The sequence below is a fragment of the Cottoperca gobio genome, chromosome 13 (assembly GCF_900634415.1).
Source record: "Cottoperca gobio chromosome 13, fCotGob3.1, whole genome shotgun sequence".
Taxonomy (NCBI): domain Eukaryota; kingdom Metazoa; phylum Chordata; class Actinopteri; order Perciformes; family Bovichtidae; genus Cottoperca; species Cottoperca gobio.
In genome coordinates, this window is record NC_041367.1 from 2,218,570 (window position 1) to 2,228,569 (window position 10,000).

Sequence of the window (10,000 nt, forward strand, 5' to 3'; positions counted from 1 at the left end):
TCAAGATGTCCTCTTGATGTGTATCCGTCCGCATGTCTGGACAGTTTTAAGAGCAGCAGCAGCAGCGCTATACCCCACACTGAGACGGACCTTTGCGCCGCCAGGCAACCGGGAAGTAGCTGATTTACAGCGTCCATGGCGGGGGAACTTTTGCGAATACAGACACACTGACACTTCTCCCACCTGAGGGCAGCCTCACAACAGCACCTAAAAATAGAGATTGAAGCATGTGCTAAATAAAGGGAGACGAGAGGAAGATGTGGGGAAAGGCCACGACACAGACGACACATAGAGAGGCATTGATTGAAAAACTTAACTTTGATGACAGTGTGTGTGTGTGTCTGTGTGTGTGTGTGTGTGTGTGTGTGATACACATCCCACTGTGCTAATGAGTGGGTGTGTATTGTTTTTAGAAATGGCCAGACAGTGCTCTTTTGTTTACGGTGAGGCAGTGATGACTCATGGTCAAATGTAATGGCCCTTCACACCACGCTCGGTTTGGGGAGTGTGTGTGTGTGTGTGTGTGTGTGTGTGTGTGTGTGTGTGTGTGTGTGTGTGTGTGTGTGTGTGTGTGTGTGTGTGTGTGTGTGTGTGTGTGTGTGTGTGTGTGTGTGTGTGTGTGTGTGTGTGTGTGTGTGTGTGTGTGTGTGTGTGTGTGTGTGTGTGTGTGTGTGTGTGTGTGTGTGTGTGTGTGTGTGTGTGTGTACCGCTGCATTCCTCCGGCATTCCTTCTGCATGTTTTTGAGCTTATTACCTAAATGGTCTTTAGCGAGACTTAAACTGTACCTGATATCCCTCACAGGGAAGTTATTTCTCTTTAGTTGTCTGCAGGTTATTGACAGAAGTCCATTTACCGGTTCTCCTTTCATTGTGTCAATATCTCATATTTCCCGGCTGTATTTGCTTTTGTTGGGGCCCCGGGGTTAAGTCATCAGTACAGTACGAAGACAAAGGGCCAGTGTCGGGGAGTGGCTTCAGGAGATTTGGTTTATTATCCAGCTCTTCAGGCCCTGACGAACCACCTGTCCACAATAGGAGCTCTCAGCTGCCCTTTGTAGCCCGAAGCTTGTAACACAATTAAAGATATTTATGAGGCTGGTGAGGAGTGAACGCTCGCTCCCCCCAAGGACTGAACCACATGACCCAATAAGAAAGAGGGGGGCTTATTGGCAGACGAGGTGAGGGAGAGTGAGGGACCTTTTTAGGATTGTGCATTCCTCACATTCCTGCACCAGAAGATGGGAGGAAGTGTGTGTTTGTGTGTATGTGTGTGTGGTTATATGGAGACAGAGAAAGTTAGTCTCACTGTGGTGTTTGTACAATGATAAGAGAGACAACAATTTAGGGGGAGGCTCTGGTGTGTGTGTGTGTGTGTGTGTGTGTGTGTGTGTGTGTGTGTGTGTGTGTGTTCAGGTAAACACACTGTGGAACCGGCCTGAACGAGTTGAGCTGTTGGGTTTGTCCTTCCTTATATTTCAGATTTTATTTTCGTTTGCAGGTTTTACATTAAGTTTTTTACGTCACGATATGTTGGACTGATTCTACGTCTACAAAGGTCATTAGATCTTTTCATGTGTATGCTCTCACGAGCTGCTGTCGTGTGTTCTCGCTGAGGATTTAAGTTTTTGTCCGTTAATGGAAACTTAAAGAACGCTGTTGTCGGATTGTGTCGTTCCTGATAAATGACACAAGTGGTGGAAAATAAACCCGATCGTCGGGCTTCAAAGACGTCCATTTAAAAATCTGTGTGGGGATGTCGCAGTTGATTTTATTTTTTTGGTTTTGCAATCTATTATTAAATCACAGATTATTTTTGGCATCATTGACGTTGGAGTGCAGTTTGTTTCCAGAGAACTGGCAGCAAACTTTGGGGTTGGCCTGCCAGCAAAAATGTAATCGCTGAACCACTCAGTGAATCCTCTGTCTGACACACACACACACACACACACACACACACACACACACACACACACACGGTGTGGATCATGTGATGCGTTGAGCTCCAGCGAGGGAGTTAAACATTGACGGACTGAGATTTTATCAATGTGTTAAACGGCGTACTTCCTGGAGCTGGCTCATCCCACATTAGTTTTATTAGAGTTGTATTTAAGGGTATAACTATCATTGTGCCTTTTACATAAAACCACACACACACACACACACACACACACACACACACACACACACACACCACAGTTGTTTTTGTGGACCTCTGTGTCACACCCTGGTAAACAAGATAGAGCATCTTAACCACTGGGGAACAACAGGAAGTTAACTTGCCTCAATCAACAGTGTGTGCATTGTGTGTCCTCAACGTGTGTGTGTGTGTGTGTGTTTTGCATATCGCTGGGTTCACATCTTGGTTTCCATAGTTGCAGCTCTTTGATGTGTTGGCAGACGGTGCTGATGGAGAGGCCTCGGCCGCTTCTTCACGTTTGGATTTGAGGCTTTTGAGAAGCGCGACACACAAACACAAACCTGAATGAAGTGACGATGACTCACTGATTCTCTGAGATTCATATTCTTTAGAAAGTACAATCTGATGATTATATTCTTGATTGTTTTGTGAACATATCAGAAAGTGAAATCTTTCTGTGCAAAAAAGCCGAAAATCCTCATTTTTGCTCAAAAACAAAAATGGTGGCAAATTAAATTACTGTTGATGAATTTATTACTAACTAAACGATCATAACCTTGAGTTAATCCAATCTATATCATTAATATCAGGTGAAATATTAAAGGAAAGCTTACGCATCGACTGACAGATAGTCTTTGTTCGGACTAACATAAAGTTAATAAGTTCTGCAGGATACTCGTAATGTTCTGTCTCCCAGATTTCTGAGAGGAGGTTTGTTTGTTTCACTAAATGGAAAAGGTGAATCATGCGTTGTTGTTTTCTACGCACGGTGTTTAAACTCTGATGCCGTATTAATTAATCTTCTTGTAGAAGCAGTATGCGTTGTGACATGACCTTCACGATGACCTTGAGAGGAAGGGAAATGATTGGGCGTGATAGAACAAGGAGACTGAGGGAGTACAGTAGATGGTATTATAAAGGACGGGGTCAGAAGGGGCGCTCTGTGCTGTTGTCTTATCTCGACTGACAGGGCAGCGGGGCCTCTGAGTGTGTGGGCGCTCGCATCAGCAGACTGGTGCTCGCTGCGTACTCTCTCCTTCTCTTTCAATTCTCTATTCTATCTTTCACTTTCCACCATTTCCTTTTCCTGTATTGTCTTAAACGTGTTCTTCAACTGTCTCCACTTCTTCTGCAGTTTGAACACCTTGTGTATGAACACACACACTGTGTATGAACACACACACTGTGTATGAACACACACACTGTGTATGAACATTTAGAGGTTTCACCTCCGCAGTCCTGTCAGTTTATTTTGTCCTCTCGTCCATCAGATGCAGAGTCCCAGCCGCTGTCCAGACTGCAGGGAGCAGAGGACCAGGGAGTAAGAGGCTTCAGGAAACTGCAGGTAAAGTGTGTGTGTGGGTGTGGGTGTGTGTGGGTGTGGGTGTGGGAGGAATAGAGTGCTGACTTGGCAGGACTCTGAGAGGCGGCGTCGTCCTGGCAGAATGTGTGGAAGTGGTCCAGCACGTCTTACCTTCCTGTCACACTCAGTTCTCTCTCACTGCTTCATGTTTCATGTATCAGCTCCAAACTGACTGAGTGACTCTGGACTTCTCTGGACTTCACAACCTTTGCTGGTCCTGATGGGTGTCGGGTCACTACAGCTGGCGCCCCTCTCATGGCTCAGTCAACATGTGCAAAATATTGAATCTGATTTGAGTTGTTGCACTTGGCGGTCATTATTATTATAAGTCTTGCTCCATCCTGAGCCAGACTTGGGACGGTTTATGTAACGGCGTGTCCGTCGTGCAGCTGTGCTGTAGTTTACTTTCTGCCCAGTGACCTGATAAGCAGCCCCCTTTCTTTAGAGCAGATGTAGTGATTGGATGAGTGTAAAATTAACCATTAAAGTACCAAACTGTGACTCAGTACTACTGACCCAATTCATCGCTCCAGCCCTGGTTGTCACACGTGGAGCGTAGTTTGTTCATTACGGTTGGTCTGTCGGGCGCCACACGCTCTCCTGCCTCTTTGCCCTCGAAGCAGACGGCAGGTGTGTGTGTGTGTGTGTGTGTGTGTGTGTGTGTGTGTGTGTGTGTGTGTGTGTGTGTGTGTGTGTGTGTGTGTGTGTGTGTGTGTGTGTGTGTGTGTGTGTGTGACGTCCTCCTCCTCTCAGGTGTAATGCTTTTATAAATGTGGCAGTGCAGGTGCAGCGTTGACATCCGTCTGCATAAAAATAATATTTCCTGCTGTCAATCAGTGCCTGGGGGCCAATAACCAGAACAGAGGCTTCGCACCTGCGCTCTCTGCTTGTGTGTGTGTACCCACCCCCCCCCACTTCACTCCTACTCAAATGTGGAAAAGTGGCGTGATCAAATTACTCATGCTATGTTCCGTCTCCGGTAATCTTCCCACTGACATCGCCGTGTTATCACCACAGAGCAGACGGCGTCTTAACGGGGGGGGGGGGGGACGTCTGCGCTGTTTTTAACCTAAAAATGACCTTTTGTGTTCTTATTGTTTTTAATATTAACAGCAAGAAGTGCGTTGAAGCCGTTTGACTCACACAAGGACAGGAAGCCCTGCCCTCGCTCATTCTTACACGTCTCATTCTCCTTCATGGCGCTGACCTCTCAACCCGAGGTCGGGTATAATTAGCTTGTGTTCAGCGGGACAATAGAACATATTCTGCTGCAGTTCACTCATCGTATATGTGGAGTAAAAATAGTAGAGCTGCAACTAACAATTATGTGCATCTGTGGAATATAATATATAATAATTTAACCCCGATTGTTTAAACTAATCGATTTAATCTTTGCATCAATAAAAGCAGTTCACGTGCACGATATGTTTTCTGGATCAAGAGATGCTTTTGTGTATTTGGCATTGATACTTAACATTAGCCGTGTGTGCGATTATTAATAGTTAAACAGAAAGTGTGTGTGTGTGTGTGTGTGTGTGTGTGTGTGTGTGTGTGTGTGTGTGTGTGTGTGTGTGTGTGTGTGTGTGTGTGTGTGTGTGTGTGTGTGTGTGTGTGTGTGTGTGTGTGTGTGAAGTTGAGCAGCCCAGACAGATGGATGGATGTATAAACTGGAGAGGTTGAACATCAGCGTGTCATTTACCACAGCTAAGTGTTCCCAGCAACCCAGTCACCTCAGCAGCGAGATGACAGCCGGAGCCAAGAAATGTCTCCCATTTCCAGGCGAGTGTGTGTCATTCAGAGGCGATGTGTGGCCCTTTGTTTACGAGGGAGATAAATGGTGGTTTGGCAAGATGCTGGGAGACCAACACTGAAAAATCAAGCAGTGTGTGTGGGAGCCATCCCCGCTACATTCAACGACAGCTCAGTGTTATTTTTGTCCATGTCTTTGCACTGTTGCACAATATAATCAGCAGCTGTGTGTGTGTGTGTGTGTGTGTGTGTGTGTGAGAGAGACAAGATTTTCTTTAAATCAATTCCCACTTTTGAAGAATCTCGTTGTGCTTCTGGCAGTGACCTGGAGCGACCTCTCGATCGGCACATAGTTCCTGTCAGACGGAGGCTTGTGTTGATTGTCCCACTTTGAAACCCACAGATGACGCTCATCGATTGGATCTGCAGATATATGACAATAGATTTACGTCTTAAATACTTGTTGCACTTAACAAAGATGCACTTGTTTGTTCAGCTTCTCGGATGTGAATGTTTTCTGTATGCTGAATCTCTTTGGACACATTTCTCCTGCAGTGTTTGTTCGTTTGATGACATGAGTTGAACTCGTAAGTGAAGACGTAGATGTAGTCATGAGATGTTGGATGTTGTCTTCCAATGGAAAAGTATTGACTTCACAAAGGAATAACATGTCCACTTGCTAATGATAGCCGCTCATTGTTTCCTCTGTGTCACAGTTTCCAGGGAAAGCTTCCTCTGTCCAGTTTGTCGAATGGAACCAAAGCTAATCCTCATGTCACCCTCATGGAGCAGCCGTTGGTACACCACCCTGCGCCACGTCATGTTTTCATGATGCTGTATTTATAGAAGAAAACATTCTGTGTGTGCGTTTAATGTCTTCATTTCCTGTTTCAAAGAATCAGCTCTGCAAAGCAAACTTTGCATATGTAGGTTGTTTGTTTTAGAGTGTGTGTGTGTGTGTGTGTGTGTGTGTGTGTGTGTGTGTGGCTTTGAATAATGATATGTGGTTGTGATAAGAGTTTGCATAGCTCGTAGCGCTCCAGTAAAGGTATGGTAAACATCAGCTATGTTTGGGTGCTTTGCCTGCCAGGGAGGCGTGTGTGTGTTTACTGTAGTGTATGGGCTGTAATCACGAGTGCTTTGACTGAAAAAGCATCTTATTTACATGCTGAGGCATTGACGTTGATTGTGGCCGTGTGTGTGTGTGTGGAAGCTGCTGAGGGTGTGAGTAAGCCACCTGAAGCTACAAAAATACAGTTAATCATGTGGTTGTTTATCGTAGGGGCGCACTGTGTGACCAGCGCCATGTGACCCTGTTGCCCCCTCCAGCCTCAGTGTTTTTACTGGAGCTCAGTGTGTGTGTGTGTGTTTGTCCGTGAGGCCAAGCTGGTAGGGCTTTGTGTGTGTGTGTGTCTGTGTGAGAGAGAGAGAGAGAGAGAGAGAAATGTTGTAAGGGTTGATGGGGCCAAGGGCAACACAAGGGCAGTGTTTGTGCAGGGCACGGGACTGTCCTCGCTGGCACGCACGTACACATACAAACACACACTTGCCAAAAAAACAGAGGCTTATTGTTGACACCCAGCGCAGTTTGGTGCACGCACCACAGTCACACATTGTATCACACTTTGCTTCTCCATCTCATGTCTTCTCCCTCGTCCTCCATCACAAATGTCTCCGTCACTTCCCTTTGTGCTATTTCCAACTTCTTCTTGTTTCACTTCAGTTTCTGATGTTCTCTTGACCTTCGCACTGATTGTGTGTGTGTGTGTGTGTGTGTGTGTGTGTGTGTGTGTGTGTGTGTGTGAGAGTGAGAGAAGCATATTAGTCTCTCATTTGCTTCCCTTGTTCCTTTCTTGAAGGCTTAATCTTTCAACCAACTGTCCTCCCATCCCCTCTTTGCTTCTCATCTCTGATGGCGGTGTGAAAAGTCTGACAGTTGCCTCATGGATGCGAGTGCTGCATATATTTGTGTGTGTGTGTGTGTGTAGCCTCTGCGCTCCTCCTCACTTGTCTTGTGTCTGTGAAGTGAATCAGGCTCTGTGAAACATCACACTTGCTCCCCCACCAAACTCTCACTCCCGTCCTCACAGAGACGGAAGCTAATGCGATCAGCTGCATCTTCGTTCTGCAGACTGTCTGCGTGATGAAGATGCAGCTGATCTCATTGCATCTTCGTTCTGCAGACTGTCTGCGTGATGAAGATGCAGCTGATCTCATTGCATCTTCGTTCTGCAGACTGTCTGCGTGATGAAGATGCAGCTGATCTCACTGCTCTCGAGTGATCAACAACATGATTCCGACTTCTTAATGCCAATCATTGTATTGCGCTTTGACTCCTGCAACATGTTACCGTCCTCTCATTTTCTCTGGATGTAATCTAGTCTTTATAATTAATGGGGCATGTTACCATGGTCACTAATGCAGCAGTGTTGTTATTACCTCATGCAGTCATTCATCTCCGCTCTCTCCTCACCTTGCTTTGTGTTCTTCAGGTAGAAAGCAGGATAATTGATGCAGCAGTGTCCTGATTTGGTCTCTTGCAGCTCATGTTTACTGCTCAGTTCAGCTCCCGTTGACACCTGATTGATGCATTATGTATGAAATGTGCTTTTCCTTACACGTGCAGAGTGCTCAGGTATTTCTCTTGGTTCCCCTCGTTGTTTTAAATACGAGCGACATGATGGAAGCGCCTACAATACAACTAAACCGCACTGCCACGACTACATCCTCCAAAATGAGGCTTGAATGAAGAATACAACTCGATCACCTTCATGAAGGTCGTGCTTCTTGCCAGGACTGATGTTTTAGACTTCCGTAGCTTCGGCTCGGTTACCTAATGACGTGACCGTGTCACGCCTCGGCTGTTATTACCACATGTGCTCGTGCAGAACGCAGATCCGTGTGAACGCTCTGTGTTCCAGGAAGGCTCGGACCAGCGTGTGAGATCATCTGGTCACATGCTTGGTGTTTTTTATAGTGAAGTTAGAATGTTGTTCTTCCTTTAATAACTTGAGATAATTATCGATTGATCTGCTGATTTACTTTTAAATGAATCAAACGGTTAAATTAAAAAGTTTCAAACGTGTTGTTTTGATATTCACTTAATAATATGATGAAACGGAGAAAAGCAGGAAGTCTCCACATCCGATTATCAATAGTTGTTTGTGTTTTGCCGATCGACTTTAGGATTAGTGAAGTGATCGTGGTGCCTCTGATGGAAACTGTAGTGAATCAGAATCACTGATTCTACGTATTGCGATGAAGCAGACGTGTACACGGACTAAATCAAAGCTCCACACACGGAAACATGAGACGAGCTTCAGTCTCACCATCAGTTCATTCACGCAAACTGCACAGATACAACTTACATACATGCATCCTCTACTGTACTCGTGTACAGCTGCAGCACACACACACACACACACACACACACACACACACACACACACACACACACACACACACAGTGCGTCTTGCCATTAGTGAGTATTGTTGGAGGGAGTATGCATTGCTCTAAGAGCAATCTGCGGTGTGTATGGACGGCTCTTCCTCTGCTGTTCCCTCGCTCCGTCTCCCCAGCACTCAGCTGAGTGACCCCCCCTCCTGATGCAGAAATAGAACTAGGAAGTGGCCATTAGAGCCTTAATGTCACTCAAACTTGATATAGTCGCAATGCAAACTTGCACTGTCACAGTTTATCTGTCAGAGCGACTCCTCGCGATGCCGCGGACCGAGGTGCTTCGATAATAATAATAACTTTATTTGTGGAGCACCTTTCATACAAGAACTGCAGCCACAGCAGAAACATACCAATAAGGACAACATTATACCTTTATAGTACAATAATCACAGTGTTGATGTTCATTGTTGATTCTTTAATCTTTCACTTTTCCACTAATTGTGTAAAGAACATGAAACACATCTATCAGAGACGCTTCCTCTTGTTCCCGTGGTAACACCGTCTCTATCACACACACACAAATACACACTTTGATCCTGGTTACGTTACAGTCATAGTGTCGGTGCTCGTGGTCACGAGAGACTGATGGTGTTATGGAATCTTCTTTTCTTTGCAGTGATGTCACCGCAGGCATCGGGTTGGATGTGATTCGTGTCGCGGTGGTTAACGGTCAACCTTCAGATGTTTAATGCAGTTGGTGACTTGCTCAGCACAAAGCTTCTCAGTGCAAACAATAAATCATTATTCAAAGTCATGACAGCGCAGTTCATCTTCCCCTCCGCCATCGAGCTCATAACAATGAGATGGTTGGGCAAGACCGTCTGTGCTGAGTCATCCGTCGGCCTGGAATGGAGATAACTGACATACTAGAGAGACGAGCGGAGGCAACGCTGGCGCCCAGTCAGGAGAGCAAGGAACATTCCTGAAGGAAGAGGAAAGATGGTGTGTGTGTGTGTGTGTGTGTGTGTGGACTCGATGAGCATACAGTGAACATTAAAATAACTCTTCAGGTTAAAGAATAACAGCTGAGCCGGTGATTCAGCGTCCATCAGCTTTTTATGAATGACTGTTGGGACTTTTTGCTCTGGTCGTTGTTGTCACTAATTTCCTGTCTGGTGTCATCGCTTCCTGTCTGAGAAGTGGACACGTGCCACAGTGTCACTGCGGTATGATGGAACGCTGTTAGCTGTCCGGATGTGGTTGGTTGGCTCACACACACACACACACACAAACCTTCCACTCACACATGCTCCCACTCAAATCACTTCACGCTTCCTCTCAGATACAGTAT

The 10,000-nt window shown here is 45.8% G+C and overlaps 1 protein-coding gene across 1 annotated transcript in view; it reads left to right on the plus strand.

The window, feature by feature from the left end:
- The window catches only part of pik3cb (phosphatidylinositol-4,5-bisphosphate 3-kinase, catalytic subunit beta), a 44,047-nt gene that overhangs the window by 6,653 nt on the left and 27,394 nt on the right, over window positions 1-10,000 (plus strand). Inside the window, exon 2 of the mRNA XM_029446429.1 lies at window positions 3,409-3,482. The gene's annotated coding sequence lies outside the window, so the exon portion shown is untranslated. The remainder of the gene's footprint in view (window positions 1-3,408; window positions 3,483-10,000) is intronic.